The sequence below is a fragment of the Aotus nancymaae genome, unplaced genomic scaffold (genome assembly GCF_030222135.1).
Source record: "Aotus nancymaae isolate 86718 unplaced genomic scaffold, 86718_ANA_hifiasm-v0.15.2.pri h1tg000077l, whole genome shotgun sequence".
Lineage (NCBI taxonomy): Eukaryota > Metazoa > Chordata > Mammalia > Primates > Aotidae > Aotus > Aotus nancymaae.
This window is the reverse complement of record NW_026988492.1, coordinates 11,191,674-11,218,268: the sequence shown is the minus strand read 5'-3', so window position 1 is coordinate 11,218,268 and position 26,595 is coordinate 11,191,674. Positions and strand designations below refer to the sequence as shown.

The 26,595-nt window shown below is 39.8% G+C and overlaps 1 protein-coding gene across 1 annotated transcript in view; it reads left to right on the top strand.

Moving 5' to 3' along the window:
• The first annotated feature begins 352 nt into the window (after window positions 1–352).
• The window catches only part of KIAA1217 (KIAA1217 ortholog), an 807,714-nt gene continuing 781,471 nt past the window's right edge, over window positions 353–26,595 (top strand). The window contains exon 1 of the mRNA XM_064368600.1: window positions 353–843. The gene's annotated coding sequence lies outside the window, so the exon portion shown is untranslated. The remainder of the gene's footprint in view (window positions 844–26,595) is intronic.

Genomic DNA, 26,595 nt, shown 5'->3' with positions numbered 1-26,595 from the left:
TGGGGAGAGTGGCCATCTCCCACTCTCCCACTGCCCGTACCGCCTTCTTCCCTTTTCTGTGGTCGCCTCCGAACTCTGCTTCCCTCCTATCCCCTCCCCGACCTGAATGCGAGCGCCCCCGGCTGTTCACGGCAGCCCCTCGGCGTGCGTTTGCCGGGAGCTCTGGCTCTGGCTCCTCATAGGATCCAGCTGCGCGGTTCCCATCCGTCCCCAGCCCTGCGGGGCACACGCGCGCCTGCACACGCACGCGCTTACACTCCCGCTCACACTCGCGCGTTCTCCCTCCCTGCACCCCACCCTCCGCGCCGCTCCTCCGCGGGGTGGGGGGTGGTGGGGGTGACGTCAGGACTGCAGTCCAGAGGAGAGCGGCTGAAGAGGGCTGCGCGCTCCTCGCCCAGCAAGCGGGAGGCGCACTCGGGCCGCCGCCGCCGCGCTCCTCCCCCTCCTCTGCACCCGCTGTCACGCTGCCCGCCCGAGAGGGAGCCTCGAAAGCCTCCAGGTGAATTGAAAGTCGTTTCCGGGGGAGAACGGAGAGGGTGCTGCAGTCCTGACATGCCCTGAAACTGCAAGTCGGACAGAAACGACCCGGCGGAGGAGCAGGGCGCGCAGCGCTGTGCGCAGCATCCCGGGGCTGCTGGAAGCGGCCACCGCTCGTCTGGCAGCCGGGAGCAGCGGCGGGACAAGGCCCCGGACACGCTCGCCCAGGAGAGACCCCTTCCCCCTCTTGCGCATTTCACAGCTGCGCTGGTGTGGGGCATGCGAGCGCGGTGGCTCCAGGTCGTCGCGGAGCAGCTGCCAGTGGAAGAGCGAGGAGAGGCGAGGGGGCGGCAGCCTCGGCCCGAAGTAAGTGCAGCAGAAGTTTGCGTCGGTTGCCCCGGCGCTCCCCCAGCGCGAGTGGGAGGCACATCTCCCCTCCTTGGCTAAGGAAACAGAGGGGAGACTTATGAGGGAGGCTCGCGCGGGAGAGCAAGTGAGCGTTTCCGGAGAGGGCAAGGACCCCCCCAGGAGGGCCAGGCCGGGAGGGGTCCCGGTGCAGTGGTGGGGGTGCCAAAAGGGGGAGACTCCCAACTGGAAGGAGGGACTGGAGAGGAACCGGACCCCGGGGATCTCAAAAAGGGAGGGATGTGGGGAGAGTGAAGGTGGAGGCAGTCACACCTATCTTGGTGACCTTGGGGTGCCCCCCTGGAGTGGCGAGCCGGGGGCTTATATGGTCGCGACTAGGATGTTGACTGGTTTCTAACTCGGGGGTGCGAAGAGGGCATTGCTCTTCCTGAGGTCTGGAAGACGGGGAAAGAGGAGAGAGAACCCGTCCCGAGACAGGATGGAGGGTGGGGACCCCGGGGAGTTTGGAACTGGGGGTTCGGAGTGGGAGGTTTGGGTCTTCTGAGACGCTCCAACCTCTACGGAGGCAATAGAGGTCGAGGGAGGAGGCGAATGTGACACTTCGGGTCGCCACAGTTGATGTCAGGCGCCTTTGGAACCTGGTCATTAATTCTTGTCATCGGGAGGCTTCGCGGAGGGCGACAGCACCCGGGAGCAGGGTGACCCCCGCAGCGGCTGGCCTCCCGGCTGGCTGCGCTCCCCGCCCGCCGCTCTCCCCGCGCCGCCGCTGGTCCTCCGAGTCCCCGGACTGTCCTGAGTTGCTGCGAGGGTGGGCGAGACGCAGTGTGTTCAAAAGAGACCCTCGAGACCCCCGACATTCTGCTCACTTCTTTTCGGGGGCATGTTCAGCTCTTTTGGGCTCTCTCTTTCCTAATGGGATTCTCCCAAGGAGGTTTTCTTCTTTAACTGGCCCTACTTGTAATAAGAGAAAAAACTTAGTGGAATCTGCTGCGCTCGCTTTAGGGTCAGAGCCCTGCAGAGGGCAGGCGAGGACGGCGCGGGCCAACTCACTCACCCTGTTCTCACCTGGGGAGAGCTCTCAGGAATTTGATATTAAATTTGATGAAATGATCCTAGGAAAGTGGCGAAGGCATGTTCTCCGAGAGTAGGACTTTCTGTGCTTAGAAAATGGAAATCCCACTTAGCTTCTGATACCAAGGCCACACTTTGGAGAGAGAGGGGGATAGTTAATTAAAAACTGATAGCATTGAGTTGAAGACAAAAGTCATTTGTAATGCATCCCGGTCATTTCACTCTAACCCCTCAAAACACTTTATGGGGCCCAACTATGTATGTGCCAGGCGTTGTGTTAGATGCACGTGCAACAGAGATGATTCCTGTGTGGTCTCGGCACTCTGGGAGCTTACAGTCTGTGCTAGAAATGGTTTGGAAAGAAGGTGGAGAAAATGCTTGTTCTACAGGGAAGGGCAGGTGCTACCTGGCTTTAACCACAATGAATCACACTCCCAGCTCATTAAGTGTGTGGCCTGATATCAGGTGCTACCTGGTTTTAACCACAATGACTCACACTCCCAGCTCATTAAGTGTGTGGTCCGATATTTGCTACATGGTATCCTCCTTGAAGGCAGGATTCTGTTATTTGTCTTTGATTCCCAGAGGCCACCACTGCACCTGCACATAGTAGGTCATCAGCAAGTACTGTTAAATGAATAAATGAATGGATGAATTATGCATAGTTAAAAGTATCCTAATGAAAGCTATCGTGCTAGGGGAGCATGTAAAGAAGAGAATGAAATAAAGGGAATTGGAGAAGGGAAGAGGAAATAAGGTTCATGAACATTCGAAAGTATGTATTCTTAAACAAGTGTTTGTTTTCCATGTTCATGCAATGGAAATTATCAACACCCATCTCAATTCTCTCTGAAATACGTGCATCTCTGAACACCATTTTTAGACCAGAGTCTCTGTTAACATGCCGTGAAGAGATCATAATGCCCTGCTCATGTGCTGTTGATAATACGATGACTGGAATGTGTCTTAAGTAGTGAGGCCGGTGGGTGAGAAATACTTTAGGATCACCATAAGAATTCCTTCGTGTATCTAATAATATTTTGCTACAAATGTATGAATTTGTACCTTGTACTTTAAACATACTTAATTTAAACTTGATTAAAATATGTATATATTGATTTTACTAGTGAAGCTTAAACACATATATGCAAGACTTTCTTTGGTTTTATCAATTGAGCCCAAGTCACTATGGCACTAAGGTAGAAGGTAATAAATTCCAAGGTGGGTAATGAGGATTCCACCCCCCCGACCCCCTGCCAAATTTAGTTTTATTATTTCAGAAAACTGAACCCCCTTTTCTAAGTGTACAACAAGGCTGGTACAGCAGCTCACTCCTGTAATCCTAGCGCTATGGGATGCCGAGGTGGGTGGATCCCTTGAGCTCTGGAGTTTAAGACCAGCCTAGGCAACATGGGGAAACTCATCTCTACTAAAAATACACACACACAAAAATTAGCTGGTGAGATGGTGCACACCTGTGGTCCCAGCTACTTGGCAGGCTGAAGTGGGAGGATTGCTTGAGCCCAGGAGTTTGAGGCTGCAGTGAGCTGAGACTGTGCCACTGCTCTCCACACTGGGTGACAAAATCAGACCCTGTCTCAAACAAAACAGCAAAAACAAAAACAAACAAAAAAAAGTGTATACAACAAAACTACTTACTTTGCACTGCTTTTTCAGTGTTTATCAATGATAATTATAACTCAGTAATTTGAGTGAAGAGTTTATAGGCAATAATATTGGTTTTAGTTTTTGGAAACGTCTCAGGGCTATGTGATTTGGGGCCATTTGTAGAATTTTTGTGTACCTTATTTTCTCTACTTACGAAATGGGCATTGAACTTTTAAATTAGGCATTGAAAATCAAAATATGTTGATGTAGAGCATTGCTTCGTTTTGGGCTTTGTGTTCCATAGTTAATGTCATTAATTTAGTATACCAACACTGGCAAGAAATGTATAATTAGTGAATAGGAGAAAAATAGTATATTTTCCATTATTGAGTATCTTGCATATATTTTTAAGACATCAGCATTCTAGGAAGAGTATTCTGATTGTGGATAATTTATGGTGGCTTGAAATTTATTTTGTACAAGTAAATGTAAAGAAATGCTAAAAATGGTAGCTAAACTTTGGAATTCTTTAACCAAACATTGAGATGTTTCTTCTGTTGTAGATATTTGATTTGGATTATTTCCAGAATTGCATGGTTACATCAAATGACTATTTGAAGGAGTCTTGCAAATTTGGCAAGAAGTACACTCTAGGAGACAAGTTTATTTTGGAAATTTAGTTAAGGGAAAGAAATGCTGAGGTTATAGGAGTGTGGGGTCATAGATTACCGAGTTTAGAAAATATCTAGCCTTGTTTTGCAGATTGGAAAACTAGAGCCAAAATAGTGAAGGGTCTACATTTCCCAGGGTCACATTCAAATGTCAGTCCCTTATGTTGCCCATTGTAGGCTTGAGAGAAAATCCCACACTCAGGATACCTTAACCCAGGGGCTGTCTAATGGATCTGCTATCCTTTGTTTTTTTTTTTTTTTCTTTTTGAGACAGGGTCTTGCTCTATCATCCAGGCTGGAGTGCAGTGGTGTAATCTCTACATACTACAGCCTCCACCTCCTGGACTCAAGCAATCCTTCGACCTTACCCTCCCAAGTAGCTTGGGCTACAGGTGTGTACCACCATGACTGGCTACTTTTTGTAGACACGGCTCCTGCCACAGACTCCAAAAGTGCTGAGATTATAGGCATGAGCTACCGTGCCTGGCCGAATCTGCTATCCTTGAATTTGTCTTCTCTCTCATTCTCTCCAGCTCACACCCTCCCCTTGCCCCCATCTCTGAGAGGGGTCTCCCATGCCTACCCCCTACTTTCACTACTCCTGCTGCCAGATCAGGTCCTTCTGAGGACAGAGCAGCAAAGGACTTGGATGGGGTCCTGTGGCTCTCAGCCTCAGACAGGGGTCTGGTCCTAGGCAGAGCTGTGAAGTCAGTGAAGCTTGGACTGGGTGTTCTCAACATCTTCTTTCCTACATGTGGACACCAATGTACATCAAAAATCATGGTTCCAGATCCAGAAGGGGCTGCAGAGATCATCTGGTCCATCCTAAAGATGAGGGAACTTGGGCCCAAAAATGTTCTGTAGTGATCATGTCACAGCCATGGTCAGGACTTCCTGGGTGGCACTGGTGTTCCCTTTGACCGCTTGTGCTCTCTTCTCCATCGGATGGTGCTGGCATCGGATCGCTCCATAAAGTGAGCATGTGGGCTCTGGAAGGAGGCACCTGTGTTAAGTTCCAACCCTGTATCTCCACAGCTATGCACTTATGGGCAAGTTATTGAAGTTGTCCAATACTTCCCTTTTCTTTTATTTTAGAGACTGGGTCTCCCTTTGTCACCCAGGCTGGAGTGCAGTGGTGCAAGCATAGCTCACTGCAGCCTTGAACTCTTGGGCTCAAGTGATCCTCCTACCTTGGCCTCCCAAAATGCTGGGATTTCAGTCATGAGCCACTGTGCCCAGCTGTCCCTTTCTTTATTAATAATTTTGTATTCTGTTTTATAGCTTAATACCTATATACAGATATAGAGGTATTTGCATAAGCATTTGTTAATTGCTTTTCTCCCAGGTCATACATTTTAGAAGGGAAGGAACCAAGTATTTCTTGATCACGACACATCTAAGAGCACACTGTTTGGCACACGGTGGACATGATAAAAATTTGTTGAGTAAAGGAATGAATGAAAATGAATGAATGAATAAAAGAATGATCGAGTGAAGTATATGTCACTTAGATAGAACTGGAATCTTAATCATGAGAGTCACATCCTTCTAAAGATTCTAACTCTGAAGTACTGTTTCCTTTGCTAACATTACTTTCTGGATAGATGTGACCCTAATATGCCTGATTCCCACTTCTCTCATTCCTTCTCTCAGTAAGCGGCAGCCCCATTTTTTGTGACTGCTTGGGCCAAAAACCTCAGAGTCATCCTCTCACAGAAAGCATTCAACTTATTAATAAATCCTGCAGCTAGGCCTTCATTATATAATCCAAATCTGACCAGTTATCACCATGTCCCTTGCTAGCAGCCGAGACCAAGCTGCCATCATTTCCCTGAATTATTCCGGCGACTTCCTCGCCTCTCTCTGCTTCCATCCTTGTTCCGCCCCCAAAGTCTAGATTCTGTACACAGACAGAGCAGTACTACTAACACATAAGGCAGACAATGTGACTCCTCTGCTTAAGTTTTATAATATCTTCTCATTTCTCTCATAGTTAAAAAAAAAAAAAGCTCTTATAATTAACTATAACATTCTACACTACCTACCTGCTCTGACCTTCTGATTTCTGTCCAAATTTCCTCTTTAATCACATGCTTCCCCCACACTGCCATCTTCCTGTTCCCATCACACATCACACTTGCTGTCATCTAAGTAACTTGGAACTTCTCCAGATACCTGTTTGACTCCTCCACTTCCTTCAAATATTTTCTCAGGTTCATCTTTTCAATAAGGTCTTTCTTGGCTACCCTGTTTTAAAGTACACCCCTCTAACTTTCTATCCTTTTTTGCATTAATTTCTCTTTTTTTTCTTTTTCTTAAAAAGGAAGTCCTAAGGTTGAGCCAGAGCGTTAATTTCTTTTTTAGCTCTTGTGGTTATAAGAAATTCCATGTATTTGACTCACGTCTTTTGTATCTGTTGTTTCTCTCCCTTACCAGAAGGTAAGCTTCATAAAGGAAGATTTTTTTTTTTTTTTCGTTTTGCTCATTTCTGAATCCCTAGTGGCGAGGACAATGCTTGCCACATAAAGGGTAGTCCGTAAATATTTGTTGAATAAATAAATGGGAATAAAATAGTACCTATATCATAGGGTCTTGTTATGATTACATGACACCATGCACACTGAGTGTTTAGCATAGTGCCTGGCATTGGGTACATGCTTATTTAATATAAGACATTATTATTATGGTGTCTTCTCACCTCTCCTGGCATTTCAGTCCCTCTTTTGGCCAGAATTGTGGTCAGAGGCAGAACTCTTCTAGAATCCTTAATACTATTTTTAGAAATGACTTTGAAGAAGTCCCAATGGCTGTTTACATCTGCTGCTGGAGATAAGTAGGAAATAAATGCAGTTATCTTTCCAAGATACGGAGTAATCCTCTCTGTGAAATACTTTCTGTCTTGGGGGTGCTGGAAGGTTGCAGTTGTACATTTCATCCTCAGGGTGAGAGAGCCACATTCTATCATGATATCCACACAAGTCCTCTTCAAATGGGTTAGCCACCTGTGTTGGTTTTTCCAACTCTCCTGTCTCTCACTGTTGGGTTTGCCTCTTGCTGGTCTTAACATGACAGTTCTCACTGATGGCCTCCTGAACCAACAAAGTTTAGCTGGAGGAGTTGTGAGGTCATATCAATTAACCAATGAAGCATTACATGAAAAAATAAAATCAAATAAAATGACCCCTGTAAAGCCCTCCCTAGGGCTAGGAATAGCCTATATAAATAGCCTAAATAAACACTCCTTAATTGCTTAATAATAGTCTGTAGCTGTTTAAAAACCCTGTTGGCTGGGTTGATAGGGTGTTTTTACAGCTTTACCAGGACATTGTGAGCAGATATTGTGTGTATGTGTTAAAGTTTAGTACCTTATTACATTTCTGTATAAATTAGCATACTAAACTATACAGATCGTAATTCCTACTAGCTCAAAGCAGTCAAATTTTAGAAGTTAACTCCACAAATAGTGCCTTCGGTCCCAAGTGTTTCCAATGGTTTTGCTTTACCAGAGAAAAATATCACGTTGTGCCCATTTTTCACACTAGAAATAGAAAGAGAGCCTTGGGTTTAGTACTTGTAGGTTACCAGGTCTTTTCTTAGCATGCTCCGTGACCTTGTCCAATTTTCATTAGTTTAGACTGGCTTTTCTGGAGCCAGGAAAAATTACTACAGCAGCAGAAACGAGGCCAGCAACCTTGAAGTGCAGCATATCTATGAGAAATTCATTTTCTTGTAACTGTAAAAGAGATGCAGACAGAACAACTCTTTAGGGGAGAGGGAGAGAAGAGAAGAGACGAGAACAGAGCGCTTGGGGTGGGTGGAGAAATATGGACTCCAGATATAATCATACAGTGAAACGAAAGAGGGAGGGAGTTTCTAAACAACTGGGGTACATAGTTTTTCTTTTGCCTAGTTCATAAACACATTTTGCTCTGAACGTTCTTTATAAGTAGGTTGTTGGGAAATACTTTCTAATAGAAACAACATTATATGTGGAATATAGGTTTCCAGCTGCCTTGGGGAAAACGTGTTTAATTCATGGCTGAGCATTCAAAAATAATACTATAGTTTGCCTTTTCATATGGGAAAATGAGTCTTAGTTTGTAATTAGTAAATTGCCATCATATTACACCATGAAGATTCAGGTTGGCATTTTTGTAAGTAATCTCTCCCTTGACTCCTTGGTAGTTTATTTAACAGAACAAGAGAACACACACACACACACACACACACACACACACACACACATTGTATTTTGTATGTGTATAATACATATATAAAATATACTCTATATAATCATTCTACTGAATAGACAAGATTGAATCCACTTATTTGCCACCTTTAAAAAATTATAAATACTATTAAGTTAATAAAATGTAAATAAATAAGATATATAACCAATGTTACATACGTGCATATTGAAACTTGAAACTCCTGTAAGACACATCTCAGCGTTTCTGTATCCATCAATGTCACTTGTGGTTTCTGAGGTCCTCTCCTTGTCTCCTACCCTGAGGCCTCTGCAGAGACCCATTCTGCACAAGATGAGGATGCTTTGCTTGTTGGAAACTCACTGTGAATTCTCATCTCAGTTTTCTCAATGTCACCCGTTAGACACTGGCATCTAATACACCTTTGCAGAAGAGGCAAAGCAGTGATCATTCCTTCTCTGGTTGTCTTTCTTCTCCCTCTGCATTCTGGTCCCTTGGGCTCCTTGATGCAAAGTGTGACCAGCCCTCCCTCTAGTGGTGATTAAAAAATCTTCCCTCCATGCCCTGGCTAATGCCAAGAACTTGTTTTCACCTGCTATAGTCCTGGTGAGTGGGCTGGGCACTTCTCCTTCCCAGCAGTCTCCAGAGATCGGGAGTGGAGACCCTCCTGGCGGTCACCCATATGCATAGAGCAGATGTCCCAGCAAAGAAGGTACAGTGTGGGAGTGGTGGTGGGAGGATCAGTCACTGTGAGAGTCTTTGGTCTTTTTTCTTTGCAAGACCAGGACGTTGTCCTACGTACTTCCTGATCCACCTCTAGCTTTATGCCACAGCATCCCACCTGCAAACTCCCTATGAACCAAAAATCTGATTGTAAGTTTCTTCCCTGCTTTCTGATTTCTGAAAAGTACAAAGATGACAGGATTTTCTGAAGGTTTTTATTTAGAGATTTGCTGGCTCTCTGCAGGGGGAAAAAGCCCTGATTTGTACTGTTTGCCAATTTCTGTCTTGTAAATATTTCTGCTGTGGCCAATTACAACATGACATCAACTGGGTTGCAAAACTCTTAAAAATTTAACAATTGGCTCTCGTGAATATGTACAACCTGGTGCCCGTAACGCACTGTTTTCATCGCTAACAATGATGTAAAAGAAAGGGTATGTTTGCTTCTTGTTCTTTCTCATCCTTCTGCTCTCTTCTTCTTGGTAAATGTAGAGAAAACAAAAGGTATAGATTAGGGGGTCAGTAAACTTGTTCTATAAAGTCCCAGAGAGCAAACATACTTTGGACTTTGTAGTCCACACTGGTTTTTGCCACATACTCTTTTTTAATTTTAAAAAGAAGCCCTTTGAAAATGAAAAAACTGTATTTTTGTTTTGGTATTGCCAAAGAGAAATACCAAAAAAAAAAAGCAGGTTGAGAGTTAGGTTGGGTTTGTGGATCTTCATTTGCTGATCCTTGGAATAGAAGATCAGGGTGGGTCTTTGGAAATACAAATTTCAGAGAACTGGTGTGATATATACAATATTATATATGTATATGTATATATGTATGTATATACATAGATGTGTGTGTTTGTACTATGTATTATGCACACACACAAACATACACATATATGCATATATATATTTCAGAGAGAAAGTCCAGATTGAGTGAGATTATTGTGAGGATTTCCCTGTGGAAGACTCCCAGGCTGGGGTCTTTATTGGGAGAATTAGGACTTTGGAGAGTGGAGATGGGAGATGTGAGGACACTGAGGGTGGTGAGCTGGTGAGCTCAATGGTGCATAAGGAGAAATGTGACCTCAGGGTGTCTTTTTGCTTTCCTTCCTTCCTTCTCTTTTTAAAAAACAGGTTTGTTGAGATATAATTCACATAGAATAAAATTCATCCATTTAAAGAGTATAGTTCCATTTTTTAAAACATATTCATAAGGTCATGCAACTATCACCACTATCTAATTTTAGAACGTTTTTATCTCCCCTGAAAGAAACTCCCCTATCCATTAATTGTGGTTCTCTTCTTACCTTCCAGACTGTCAGCCATGGAAAACTGCTCATCTACTTTCTGTTTCTATGGATTTGCTGATTTGGGACACTCCATATAGATGGAATCATAACAGTATTTGTCCTTTTGTGATTGGCTTCTTTCACTCCACATAATGTTTTAAATGTTCATCTGTATTGTAGCCTGTGCCAATAATTCCTTTCTTTCTATTGCCAAATAATAATTCATTGTATGGATATATCACATTTTATTATCCATTTATCAGTTGATGGGCATCTAGGTTGCTTCCAATTTTTGGCTATGATGAATAATGCTGCTATGAAGACTAAAATACCTATCATTGTATGCGTATATGTCTTTATTTCTCCTGGGTAGACACCTAGTAGTGGAGTTACAGGGTGAGATGATAACTATGTTTAGCATTTTAAGGAACTGTCAAACTGGTTTCCAGAGCAGCTGCATTATTTTACATTTTTGCCAGCAATATGAGGGTTTCGTTTTCTTCACATCCTTGCCAATACTTATCTGTTTTTTTGAGTATAGTCATCTTTATGGATTTGAAGTGGTATCTTGTGGTTTTGATTTGCATTTTCCTAATGACTAATGATGTTGGGCATCTTTTCATGTGCTTATTGGACATTTACAGATCTTCTTTGGAGAAATGTCTATTCAAATTCTTTGTCCACTTTAAAATTAGGTTATTTGTCCTTTCATTATTGAGTTGTAAGTTTTCTTTATTTTAGATACAAGTCCCTTGCGAATATTTTCTCTCTTCCTGTAGGTTTTCTTTTCACTTTCCTGATGGCTAATTTTGCAGCACAGAAGTTTTAATATTTTGATGAAGTACAATTGTATTTTTTCTTTTGTCACTCGTGCAAGAAATGCAGATTTATTAAGATTTATTCCTGTGTTTTCTTCCAGGAGTTTTATAATTTAGCTCTTTCTTAATTTGTCTACAATTTAAGTAAAGATATTTTTATATGGTGTGAGGAAGGAGTCCAACTTTATTTTTATGCATGTGGGTATTCAGTTGTCCCAGTAACATTTGTGAAAAGTAGTCAAATTGTCTTGACACCTTTGTTGAAATCAATTGACCGTAAATGTGAAGGTTTATTTCTAGAGTCTTAATGTTATTTCATTGAGTCGTATGTTCACTTTTATGCCAGTACTCCCTTGTCTTGGATACTGTAGCTTTGAAATGAGTTTTTAAATTGGAAATTGTTGAGTTATTCAGCTATGTTCTTATTTTTTAAAATTGTTTTGGCTGTCTCAGTACTTAAGTTTCCACATACATTTTAGAGTCTGCTTATCAATTTATGTAAAAAAAAAAAAAAAGCCAGCTGGGGTTTTGGTAGGAATGGTGTTGAGTCTATAGATCAATTTGGGAAGTAATATCATCTTAACAATATCAATTCTTTTGATACATTAGCACAGGATGACTTTTCATTTATTAAGGTCTTTATAAATTTTTTTCAACAGTGTTGCATAGTTTTAATAGTATACATTTTGCATTTATTTTGTTAAATTTATTTTTAAGTGTTTTAGATGCTATTGTAAATGGAATTGTTTGCTTAATTTGATTTTTGAATTATTCATTGCTAGTATATGAAAATGCAATTGACTTTTGTATATTGGTCTTATGCTCTGAAACCTTGCTGAATGAACAATTTTATTGTTTTAATAACTTTTTGGTAGATTTTTAAAGGATTTTCTCTATACATGATCATGTCATCTGTGAATAGAAAGTTTTATGTCTTTCTTTCTAATCTAGATGTGTTTTTCTCCCTCTCTTTTTTGCCTAATTGTCCTGGCTAGATCCTGTAATACAATGTTAAACAGAAGTAGCGTAGGTGGACATGTCTCGTTCCAGAGCTTAGAAGTAAAAGCACCCAGTGTTTCACCATTAAGTATAATGTTAGCTGTAGGTTTTTCACAGATACACTTTGTCAGGTTGAGGAAGTTCTCTTTCTCTTCCTACTTTGTTGAGTGTTTTTTATTATGAAATGGTATTGGATTTTTTGAAATGCTTTTTCTGTGTCCATTAAGATGATCATTTGGTTTTTATCATTTATTCTATTAATATTATATATTAATTTGGATACTAAACCAACCTTGCATTCTTGGGGTAAATTCCACTTGGTTATGCTGTACAATCCTGTTTATATGTTGCTGGGCTTTTTGAGAATTTTTGTTTATATTCATAAAAAATAATGGTCTGTAATTTTCTGGTGATATTTTTGTCTGGTTTGGGTATCAGGATAAAAGTGACTTCTCTCCTTCTATTTTTCATGCTTAACACTGCTGTTCCAGGCACTCTGGGGACATGTAAGGTGAAGGGAAGAGAAGAGAGTCTGATGCTGATAGTGAGTTCCAGTCAGCAGTATGGAAGAGGGGAGGAAAACCCTAAATAGATTCTATAGATGACCAAGGATTCTTGGCTGCCACATGGACATCAGGCTGGGCACCTGTTTTTGGGTATATCCTATGTGAAGAATATGTTCTGTTCTTTTTATACACATATTCAGAGTATTTGTTGATCACCTGCTAATAAGAAGTAAACTTATTACCAATAAGTTTAAATAGACCTGACTCCTGTCCTATGACAACATATAGGTTAAAGGGGTAGGAAGACACAATTTAGTAATTACAAACTAAATATAAAATTACAGCTATAATTTGTATGATGAAGGAAAGATTCCTGGTACTGTGATAGCATATAATATGGGGTTTGCTCTGGTGTTCTGGTGGTGGGAATAACATCCCCCAAAGCCCTGCTTTAGGAAGAAGGGATGGAAGGCCAGTGCTGGGGGAGCACATAGAGCAGGAGGAAGGGAAATTATGGGAAGGAGAAAGTAGATAGAACCAGGCTACCTGCAGCCTGGAAGTCTGGTGATAGGCCCATGTCATTATCCTCAGAGCAGTGTGTTTTCACTTTTACAATGTCTTTTTCTGAAGAACTGGAGACCATTGCCTAAATGAAATCACCCAGAAACAGAAAGTCAAATACTACACTTATAAGTGGGAGCTAAATGATGGACACATACAAGGTGGAACAGTGGACACTGGAGACTCCAAAAGGTGACAGAGTGGGAGGGAGTAAGGGTTGAAAAATTGCCCATTAGGTACAATGTTCACTACTTGGGAGATGGGTGTTTATCACTACACTATATATCCTTGTAAGAAAACTTCACTTGTACCTCTTAAATCTCTAAAATAAATATTTTTTAAAGGCAAAAAATAAAACGCCTTTGTCTGGATTCATCTATCTTATTTTGGTTTCAGGTTTTTCTTAAGGAACTGTCATTCACTATTTCTGCTCTTTCCATTCCGGTTTTTTATATTTTTGAGACTAAAAGTGGAGGAAAGAGAGAAATGGAATTGAATGACGGATTAAAAAAATGCTTTTTAGAAAACTGGTCATAGAGGGAAGGAAGGGAGAAAAGCAGGGTGTATTAGTCCATTTTCATGCTGCTGATAAAGACATACCTGAGATTGGGCAATTTATAAAGAAAGAGAGGTTTAATGGACTCACAGTTTGACATGGCTGGGGAGGCCTCAGAATCATGGTGGAAGATGAAAGGAACTTCTTACATGGCATCAGACAAGAGAGAATAAGAGCCAAGTGAAAGGGATTTCCCCTTATAAAACCATCGGATCTCGTAAGACTTACCTTATTCACCACCATGAGAACGGTACGGGGAAACCACCCCCACAATTCAGTTATCTCCTCCCAGGTCCCTCCCGCAACATGTGGGAATTATGGGAGCTACTATTCAAGATGAGATTTGGGTGGGCTTATAGATTAACCCTATCATAAGTTTACTGAACAGCAGCAGAAGGAGGGGAGCCAGAAGAAGCAGGAGAATACATTTGTCTGGTTCAATCCCCCAGTTTTACCAGTGGATGCCCTGAGACTCACAAGCACTGGGTGACATCCCGGCTCACCGAGCCTGAGGTGGGAAAGCCAACGAGGGAGCCTCAGTGTCCTGGCTTCCTTTTGAGTGCTCTTTCCTCTGGCCCTCACTCTTCCCCAAGCTGAGCTTTAAAGGACAGGAAGAGCGAGGGGAAGATGCCAAGTAGAAGAGGCGTGATACGCACAGGCCTTGAGGCAGTCCTTCCAGAAAGTCACTCTGGTTGGAGCACCATGAATGACCAGAAGACGGTGAGGAATGCAGTGGAAGAGCTAGGCGGGGCCCTAACCCCTCCAAGAGGAGTGCAGATTTATTCTAAGGATGGCATGAGGAGTTTTAAAAGGGGGACTAATGCAAAAAAGATTTATGGATTAAGAAGATAACTCTTACTAGTTCATGGAGAATGGATTAAATGGGTGAAGAGCAGAGGTGGAGAGTTGAAGGCAAAGTAATGAGAAGCAGACAGACTACAGCTTTGTTTTGAAGTTCAAATTGCCAGGACTTGCAAGAATTCCAAGAGGAAGGTGGCTATTCCTAGACTAGAGGAAAAGGACAGTGTGGATCCTCCTCTAGGTAGTTGGGTGATTCTAGAAACAGATGTATTGGCTCTTTCTGAAGCTCTGGAAAAGTATAAAGTTTTCTGTTAAGGTGTTCGTGGCTTACCCTTCAGATGTTTTGACCAAATGTTGCCCCACAAGCCTGCGGCCACATGACACTTTGGCTATCTCCTCTCAGGTATTCAGCTATGGTAGTATTGGGGGAAAATTCTCCAAGAAATAAAATCTTCTAGCTGGGTGCAGTGGCTCACACCTGTAATCTTAGCACTTTGGGAGGCCACCGCGGGTGGATCACTTGAGTCCAGGAGTTCAAGACTAGCCTGGGCAACATAGCAAGACCCTGTTTTTACAAAATACTTTTTTAAAAAATTAGCCAGGTGGTGTAGTGGTGCACACCTGTGGTCCCAGCTACTCCGGATGCTAAGGTGGGAAGATTCCTTGAGCCCAGGATGTTGAGGCTGCAGCATGCGGAGAGCGTGCCACTGTACTTTAGCCTGGGTGACAGAGCAATAGCCTGTCTCCAAAAAAAAATAAGAAAAGAAAGAAAGTAAAGAAATAGAAACTTCCTTTCATTTGGAATGCCCCTCCTTATTTCCTAATGGAAAAATGGTTACCTATTTTTCAAAGCCTTCCTCAGATATGAACCTGTACTACAAAACTCTAAAGGCATTTATTTAATAAACAATTATATGGGATTAATTATGCTCAACTATGCCTTTTTACTATGCCTGTGTGGTCCTTATTGCACCTAATGTGTTCTCATTTTCCTGTTTAACTTAGAGGTACAAAGCCTAGAGAGATGAAGTAACTCGCCCAAGGTCACAGACAGTCAGGGTCCACAGTCTGCAAGCTTAGCCATTGCGCTGTGCTATTACTAGCTGGGAGTTCTTTGGGCAGCATTGCTGACTGTTTCTCTTGCTCTCAGCACAACTCTGTTATGTCGTACTACCCTATTACATAAGAGTTAATTATTTGATTTTCTTCTCTGGTTGAGAGTGAACAATTAAAGGTAGAAACTGTGTGTTACTTATTTTCATATTCTAGTGTTAGATGGATAACAGATGCAAAGTGAATGAATGAATGACTGAAGAACATGAATGAATGAATAGATGGCTGAGAGAATAACTGAGAAAGTAGAGTGGCAGGTGTGGGATGGGCCTTCTGCCACCTTATGCAGGCTGCACTTCTCCTAGGCCGAGGAGCCCCTGAGCTGCATTACAATTCAGGCCAGTGTAATTTCTGGCTTTACCATCACATTATTTTAAATTTTCCATTATTCCTTAGGTGTACTCTAATCAAATAATACTGTTCTCAGTTCAACAGATGGGGAAGCTCCCACTCTGGCAGGTATTATACTCTTTCACACAGTTGCTCTGTAGTCACCAAGGACACTTCTACATCTGATATTGATTTAAATCTTCAGTTATGAATGTCTTGAAGATGACTTTGTAGATAATGAAGATTGTATTGGCTCAAGAAACTGTAAAAATGGGAAGAATATAGTGCATACTTGTTCATCCAATGTGAGAAACAGAGGACCCTCAGTGATAAGCAGTTCACAAGGCATTTTGTTCTATTCTGAGACAAAGTTGAAAAATAGTGAGTGTTCTATTTGGTGTCGAGTGTTGAGAGTATTTTTGGAAAATTCATTGTATTTTGCAGACAGTTCAAGTTGTGTTGAACTTTTACTCAAATATAGATTTATATAGCTGTGCCTTGATTTTGAAAAATTTGTTTAACCAAAATCTGAATTGTTGAAGAGATACATTAGAAACAAATGTCATTACAAAAGAATCTCCAGGTAGTTCATCAAATGCCTTTGGAGTGGGTACAGTGAGTATAGGGAACTGGGTCTCCATCTATCGCTCTTATTCTCTAGGGTCTGATCAATAAAACAAAGCAATGAAGCAAGATTGCTAGCCGGATAGAAAATATTAAAGGGTGATTTTGCTTTGTGGAATCTTCTGTGCACATCCTTGTAAAATCTACATTAAAATATTTCCTTTAGGCTTCATCAAAAGTGAGACTGTTGACTCCTACTCTTTATCTAGATGTGAGCACCACAAGCTCAGGTGTGCTTACAGAGGGAGAGAGGCAGCAGATCTTCTAGGCCAACCCCAATACCATTTGCTTGAATATGGATGAGGCTGGCAGGCTGGTTGCAGAAAGAAGACATGGTAGGTGGAATGATGTCCCCTCAACCCCAGATGTGCACATCCTAAAAGCTGTTACTATTTTACCTCCCAAAGCAAAACAGACTTTGCAGATGGGATTATATTAAGGATCTTGAGATGGGGATGATCAGTCATCACCTTGATTATCCAGGTGGGCTAATATAATCACAAGGGTCCTTACAAGATGCAGGCAAGAGGGTCACAGAAGATGTGATGATGGAAGCACAGGTCAAAGTGATCCACAGGCCAAGGAATTTGAGAGGCCTCCAGGAAATGGAACAGGCAAGAAACTAGAGTCTCTTGGCAGACAGTGTGGTATTAGTGCACTGAGATTTCTAACCTATAGAACTCTAACATAGTAAATTTGTGTTGTTTTGAGCCACTAAGTATGTGATTTCTTACAGCAGCAATAGGAAATTACTATAGAAGGTTTGGGGACATGCATAGATGTGCTTACTACAAGAGAACAAAAAGGAGAACCTTCTGGGTGTCATCGCAGAAAGTGAAGGACAAAGTAACCCTGTTCACTAGGAAAGGATGGTCCAAAGTCAAGCTTCAACAGATCAATCAACCACCTTCCTCTCCTGGGGAAGATGAGTGAGAGAAACAAGCGAATTAAGGTGTCTCAGTAGGGAGAAGTTTAACTCCAGGAATTAGAGACTCACACAACCCTTGGAGGATAGGAAGCCAAGCCTGGTATCACTTTCAGGAAATCTGAAGTGTGGGAATCGCAGAGAAACACATTCCCTAAGTGAGTCACAGGAGGATGCCAAAGTCTAGAGTTCAAAGTCAACTTCTGTTGCCTGTCTGCAGACATTGCCAGAGAATGACTTTGACCTTCCAAATCTCATGTGAGATGTTCTCAGTGGTGGACTCTTCCAGTGAACCTGCAGGCAAGGAAGAAATGTAGTTTCCAGGCATTACCCCTCTGAAAGTCAAGGGCTGAACTGTACAGGGTATCAACAATACCTGGCAGAGAGGTGACAGAAAATTATGGTAGAAGTTTGCTTCTCTCAGGTTGAGTGGAAAGTGGAACATAAGCATCTCTCTTACATCCCTACCCCTGTGCTCCCTTCACCTGCGTTCCCCTCACCAATAACTTAGAGTTTGCCAAGACTGGGAGATGGTTTTAGAAATGGAGAAATAAGCTCAGTATGATAGTCAACAGCAAGCCAAAAATGTTCATTGACTTGATACCATTATAAGCCAAGTCAATGAACATCTTCACAAACTCTAAGTTATTGGAGAGCAGTGCAGTCAACTCAGTAAAGACAAGATAGGAGGCAGATGTGAAATTCAGTATTTGTGGACACATTTTAGATGATCGTGTTGTAATTTAATTGTAACTTACCAGGTATCTATTTTGAACGTACTTTATTTCAAGGGCACTTTTCTTTGAAGCTTTCGACAAATAATTTAAGCCAAATTAATATTCATTACAAATGTCAGGGGCAGCTGAGTTTTATTTTCATAGGGCCTTTGAACCTCTTTGTTTACGGGAAAGATCAAGTGTTATCATGTCATGAGTTCTACTTTTTAATACAGGATAAAGTTGTACATGTCACTGTTATCTAATTATTAATAGCTATAAATACCAGTCAAATAATGCAGGAATAAATTTACTCTGCCATGTTTCTTATTGCTCTTAAGTATTTTTAGAATAATTTCATATTACCTCTTTTCAGTTTTAATTGCCTCTTATGAGTACAGAATTGCTTCTGGTATACCCAAAGCAGCCAAGGGAGTGGAGTTGTTAATGTGTAATGCAGCTTGCAGGCTCAGGGGGTGAAGGTGTAGAATGCCAGATCAACATTTCAAATCATGAACTAAGGTATTAGAAAATAGCAGCACAGATTACAAATGATTAGAGAATCACTAAGTAGAACTGTTTGAATCTATTGTATGTGCTCAGTAGCCAGGATTTTTTCAGGCCCATTCAGAGTAGATTTTGGTCTAGTAATACTGTTTTCACTTGACTTTTTGCTGCTGACTATCATACTGAGTTATTTCTTTATTTCTAAGACCATAAGGCCAATATCAAGAGCTATTGCTTTCAGCTCCTAGTCACTAAACACTTCAGTTTTATTTTATCATCAGAGATTTTGTTTTTATACTTCCAATAAATTAGTTCAGTTTCTACCTAGGCAGACTATCGTGGACCAAAAGGTAGGTCCAAATACCGTTCTCTAAAAATGCATGTTAGGAAACATTCTCATGGTCCTTTTGGTGTTTACCAGCTTCTTTGGAATAATGATTGCAATTGTGTTGACCACTCTATGCATTTTGTTTCCAGTTAATGTAGAAGTTATGCTCTAATATAGTCAATCTCTAAAGTTTAGTTTTATTTCTTTGTGTCTTAGGAGCCTATGTTGATTTGAATGGTGATACTATTATCATTATTTGCTACCTTTACATAAGACCACCCATTAAAACTTTTTGTATCTCTAATAAATTTGACTTTAATTTATCCCAAAATATGTGATATAATTCTAGAGTTGAAGACATTCTAAAAAAAAAAAGAGTCAGTTTAGATTACTCTATACCCCAGCAAAATTAATGCTTCATAATCACCTATTTCTACCTCTAGCAATTTCATTAATAACTTTGATTTTAAACCTATTTCAAATCTCTTTAGCTCAGAACTTTCTTCTGAATTCAAACATGCATATATACTTTTATTTTAGGTACCCCATCCAGCTGTTTCATGGGCACCTCATCCTTAATATGTGCAAATCTGAAATTATCAGTCTTTTCACTCCACCTGAACTTCTCTGCCTCTATATTTCCTGGCTCAGGGATTGATGCCAGTTAGTTGTCTAAGTCCAATATCTGAACATACCCTAGACTTATACCTTTTCTCCATATCCAGTCAGTGATCAGTTGCTAAAACCAACCTCCTAAATACATATTTCCCCTTCTCTGCTATCCTCTTTGTTATTACATTGCTGAAGCATTCATGATGTTTCAGCTGCAACTATTGCAATAACTTGCTTACTAACCATTGTCTTAGGGCAGATTCTACAAAAATCAAACCCTAAGAGGAGGTTTTACAGACAAGTAATTTATGAAGAAATTGCTCTCAGGAGGGACTCATGGGAAGTAGGGGAATGTAGTATGGCAGGGAGAAGAAGCCAGGCAAGGATGAGAACTTGGGCAAATCTCTGCAGAGGACAACTTCTGTCTGATCCTGCAGGCAGGATGACGTTATGACTTTGGTAGAGTCCTTCCTCAATCAATCCATCAATCACAACTTGGACTTTCCTGAATATGCTGTGCTGCCTCAAGACTCCTGCCTTTTTACCTGCTGGTCTCCTGGCCTGAAATATTCTCCTTCTTCTGTTCCCTGCTCACTTGACCTCTGCACTAAAAATGACTACAAAGTTTTTCTCCTGTTCTCCCTTTGTGATGTCTTTGTGACTGTTCCAAGAAGTCTTGAGGTCATTCTTCTGTTTTGTGAAAAGGCCATATATGCAAAGCAGACCCCAAATACAAAAGGAGCTGAAAAACCAAAGAGTAGGGCAAACAAATCCAGTTTGTAAGTAGAGGCTGGTTTATTAGGGAACTCATGGGCAGAAGCATGGTCTTGGGCAGCCATAAGACAGGTAGAGCTTCACTCCAGTACCCCTGGACCCAGAGCTTATATAGCATAGAAAAAGAGTAAATGTACTTTAGTTCTAGAGGGAATGTGCAGGACAATTAAAGTTGACCCTTCATGGGAAGACAAGAATGCTATGTGCCTCATAGCCTATAATTTGCCTAAGGGCAGGATTTATGATAAGTATGTCTTTATGACAATAACGTTGAGATTGTCCTGGTTTAGAAAAGGGACAGTAAATAAAATAGAAATCTCAAAGGCACTCCTGGGATTGGGGTTAATCTGAAGTCAAAATGGCGGATTAGCATCCAAGATGGAGTTACTTTAGCCTCCTCATACCCCATGGTGAGCTTCTCCTGGGCTGCCACAGCTCTGTGTATTGACTTGGCTATTTTATTTCATTGCAACTGTTATTTGCATGATTACCTTTCCCTCTAGGGGGATGGAAGAGACAAAATCTTTTCATTTTTATCAATTTGGTTTTTAGTCCAACACTTGTTAAGCCAATGAAGGAAGTAAAGAAGTGAAAACATTGATGAAAGGACTGTGGATCTTGTTATACATATTAGATTGTCAGTAATTTGTTTCTGAGGAGCTTGAGATTCCATTAGAATATGTGATGTAAATAAAACTGATTTTGGCTTATTACCTTTTTACTATTGAGTATGATGAGACCTCATGGTAAAAGCTGTATCAATTTTAGAGTCTCTTTTATGTAGCTGTAAGATTTTACATTTCTTTTATGATTCACCATGTAAAGTTTCAAATATATACTAGAGAGATTTAAAATGAGCATGAAGTGATGACTAACATGTAAATTTGAGAATTCTGCTGTTAAAATGATAGATTTGTTTTCTCATCTACAAATATTATATTCTTAAATATTAGGTGGAACTGATTCTAAAGGAAGTAATCACATTACTCATATTTTAAAAATTAATCTTGCCCGTGAAAGAAAAGCAAAGCTTACATGACACTTTAACTTTTATAACATTTTATTTAAAAGATAAATGTCATTACTCAGTTCACTAAAATGACCTTTAAAAGCCATGATCTTTAAAAAAAGAAATGGTTTTCTTTTAAAGGGAAACGCATTGCACCAATTTGCAAGTTAATGGTTATATTTTTGCCTTCACAGTGATGAGAAAGCAGAAATGGAGGCACAAAGGATACAAATAGCATGTTTCAATCTTGAAAGGCAATATTATTCTTTTTATTCCTTAAATAAGCTTTTGGGGAAGCATTCCAACTAATGCTGTAAGCAAGAGATTTATGTACATACTTCCATTAGATGAGGATATGTCATTAAAATATATGAACATAATAGACGTTGTACACACAAAATGAAACAAAACTATGCTTAGGGCTTCTGGAAAGTTTCTTTTTATGAAATAAATGAACAATAGCTTTATTTAAATCTATCTAAAACCAAGCTCTGATTTACAGTACAGGCCTTAATTTGGATCATTGAATTCTCTTTGCATTGGTTTCTTACGCCTGCCTTTTGTACTACTTCTAAATATGTAAGCTCATCAGCATAGTTTGTATGCGTGTGTGTATGTGTGTGCTAGGAATCCTTTAGGCTAAATAAATGTAATATGTAAAAGTTTTAGATCACCAAGTATTAATTAAGACATAAATTTCCTGTATACAGTCATACCTACCTGCATTTACAGTGTGAACCTGCTTTGTCTTTCCTTGAATAAAATTAAAGTGATTGGATCTTTCTAAGTATCATATTTACAACCAACTTCTCCCTCTGGAGGCTCCCTCCCTTCCCCATCTCCAGCCTGGATTGAACACACAGAAGACTGGGCATGATTTTATGATATAAATCAATGGAATGACTGGGCCACCTTACTAGGGGCAGCTTTTTAGGTCAGCCTCTATTGTGTATATTACAATATATTTGTATGCACATAACAAAGAAACACTTATGCGGCTTTACTGATTAAAGACTTCTTTCTAGACAAGGAGGTTTTGAATTATTGCTTTATAAAGTAGACCCCAATTTACATGGTGTTTTTTCTTTGCCATCATCTGTTGTTCTTTTGGATCCTAATTTGTCATTTTTCTCATGTCTTAAACTTCTATATACAAGGCTTATTTATACTTGTCACTCTCCTATGCCTGTCATAGTCTATATTTATATTTCACTTATTTTAAGACAATGCACAGAAATCCATGTTAAACAAGCAACTAACCACACAAAAACTACATTCTCCTTCAAGATGAAACCCCTGCCTTACTTCGCTCCTTGTCTTCCCAGCCTGTCTCTTTGAAAGAGTTACCTGCTTTACTATCTTTACTTCTTCACCTTTTTGTCACCTCTAGGTTTCTGTGAACTGAAAATGCTTCTTGGTATTGGGAACTACTTTGTTGCCCCTTGTGCTCATGTATTTTTAAATGAAATAGGTTGAATTCCATTTTTAGATTTTTTTTTGCTCTAAATTAAGCTCATAGGGGGACTTATTAAAATACAATTGTTAATAAAAGCTAATTACTGAGCACATACTATAGTCCAGGCAGCATGCTAAACTCTACCTGGATTGTCTAATTTATGCATTGCAATCACACTGTGAGGTAGGAGTTTTGCTCACATGGTGAGTTTTGCCCATATCCTCCAGAATAATAATATGGGTCACCCTAAGGTCATCCCAACATTGAATAATTATACATTGCTAAAAATACATTCCCTAAGATTGGGAGTTCTGAAATTGAAAGTCCAGTAGCAGGTGGGATAGTTCAGGAGATTGATTTCTGAATGTTCTTATTCCTAATAGAATTTAAGTCCAGGCAATAAAGATGTATTCAATGACAGTAGAAATAGGGATAAGAAAAACAATAAACCTAAGATGAAATTAGAATATAAAATGTGTGCTAGAAATCCTATACCCTTGGCAATGTGAGCCTAAAACTTGAACTCTGAGCCAAAATAAAGATGAAAGCACCATCAGTGACATTCATTTTTACTAAAATCAGAAAACAAACCACTTGTTCAGGACAAGTTTAGTTCATCTAACAATGAGACTCGGATCCTCATAGCAATGATCACAAAAGATTATACATACATCCCTTTAAAATAGATGTATCTTTCTAAAATACATTTTCATATCAATTTCCTAATTTTCTTGAATCATATTTTACTGTCAAAATGAGCAGCCTTTCCTACTGGTTCACCTAAATCCTCCTTGCTTCCATTTTAGCTTACTTAACTTATGATTCACTAGGTGTGGAATCTACTAAGTTGGTGCAAAAGTAATTGCAGTTTTTGCCAGTTACAAAACCCATGGCAAAAACGGCAATTACTTTTGGACCAACCTAATAGGTAAGTTTCTTCTCGTTTTACCTTGTATGTCATCAATAGAAATTGGGGCCACAGTAGTCAAAATAAGTGACTGCCTCTGAAATGGTTCTTCATCTATTAAAAATCTCAGTACTTTTAAGAACAGTTTTATTTCTCCTTTTTTCTTTTTGGAAACATTTACATGTGGTCTATAGAATAGGAGAAATATTCCAAAGAACCATTTGTTTATTAAGCAAATTTTGTGTCAGTGGTAAATATTGTATAATGAAAGATGTGTTCCAAGTTTTTTTCCATGTTTAAATCTTTTTGTTTGCTTTGTTATTCCTCACACGCTTAAAATAGTTTAAAAGTTGCATTATATTTTAGTTGCTGATAAATCCTTTATCAGGGAAGAAGAGGATGTGGGTGGATAAAAATTAAGACCATTGTGATATGGAATAAATTTGCAAAGATGGAAAGCAAGGAAAAACTAAAAACAAACAACAAAAAAAAACTTTTACAGAGATCTGTTTGGTGAGAAAAGATAAACAATAGAGTTTTTCTTTGTTAAAAAGGCCCAAGTTCTTTACAGTATTTTCTTATAGTAATCTCAAGGTTTATTTAGATGAAATAACTAGTACATAGTTTTGGAACATCTACAGAAGTGTATTTGACGCCATACAACTTGGAGAGAGACACAGAGAAAGAGAAAGGAAAGAAACTGAAAAATGCAAACATAATTAAAGACTTCCTTTCAAGCAATATCACTGAGTTAGATAAAATGTGCACAAAAAACCTGTTTGTGTTTGACTATTCCTCAGAAAGCATCCTTAAACATAGTGTTACCATCTGACTCTGCAATTTCACTTCTATGTATATACCCCAAATAATTGAAAACAGATATTCAGACATATATATACATAAAAAAATATATATACATGTATATATATAATTTTTATATATATACATGTATATATATAATTTTTATATATATACATGTATGTATATAATTTTTATATATGTACATGTATATATATAATTTTTATATATAATTGTATATATATAATTTATATATATACATGTATATATATAATTTTTATATATAATTGTGTATATATAATTTTTATATATATAATTTATATATATATACATGTATATATATAATTTATATATATATATATTGCTGTTCACAGCAGCTCTATTCGCAATGACTAAAAGGTGGAAACAGTCCAAATATCCATCAATAGATGAATGACTAAACAAATGTGGTATATGCAAACAATGGAGTATTATTGAGCCATAAAAATAAGTGAAGCACTGATACATGCTGCAATATGATGAAGCCCCAAGACATGGTAATTGGAAGAAGCAGAGGCCAGATGCTGTGGCTCATGCCTGTAATCCCAACACTTTGAGAGGCCAAGGAGGGCGGAACACTTGAGCCCAGGCATTCAAGACCAGACTGGGCAATATAGTGAGATGCAGTCTCTACAAAAAATACAAAAATTAGCTAGCTGTGGCGGCACACACCTATAGTCCTCGCTACTAAGGACACTGAGATGGGAGGATCACTTGAGCCCAGGAGGTCAAGACTGCAGTGAGACAGGATTGTGCCACTGGACTCTAGCCTGGGTGACAAAGTGAGACCCCCTTCTCAAAAAAAAGTAGAAAAAGAAGCTGACATAAAAGCCTATCTAGAATATGATTACATTTACATGAAATGTTTAGAATAGTTTAATCTTACAGATCCAAGGAAGATTTGTGGTTGCTAGGGCCTGGGGAGACGTGGGGGTATAACTGCTAAATAGGTAGGGGATTTTAATTTAGTGTGTTGAAAATATTTTGCAACTACCTAGAGATGGCTGTTGCACAAAGTTGTGAATGTACTAAATGCCACTGAATTGTATACTTAAAAATGGTTAATTTTATGTTATGTGGTTTCCATCTCAATAAATTATTTTAGAAATAGGTATTTGCCTCCAGGACTGAAGAATGGGGAGTTGGAGAGAGAGGGGTAGGGCAGTGTCATAGTATTTGGTTTTAAACTTTCCAATAACATCTAAATTGTAAAACTATGTGAGTCACTTGACAAATTTCATTTAAAACTTTTACTAAGTGTTGAGTAATAACAAGGCCATATCTAAATCCTGGAGAAATGTTGACTAAAACACTGATTAAAGAGAGTATTGAGGGCTTTTAAAAGAAAGCTCTTTGTGGACATTAGTATTGAGCTGGACATTTGGGGCAGAGCTGAATAGATTGATAGAATGAATGGAGGTTTGGGAATGGGTGGCAAAAGAGGCGGAACATGATGGGGCTGGGAGGTACAGCCTTATAAAAAGGACTTCCCCAAAGATGAAAGTAGAGGTCACAGGAATCCAACAATTGGTTACTTCCTCTCCATTTTGTTTATTACATGCACCAAGCACTTCACCTCTCTCTGCTTTCAATTTATAATTAAACAAAAAAAGATATTAGAATCCCTATATCATGGAACTACTATAAGAATACTCTGTCGTGGGATAGGAAAAAACGCCTCCTAAATTTTGTCGATAAAAATTCAGTGTAAGTATATTAACTACTTTAAGCCTAGAATTATTCCACTAATGTTCACAGGTCACCCCTAAGGAAGTGGCTTTTGTTCCCTAAAGGATGAAAAATCTAA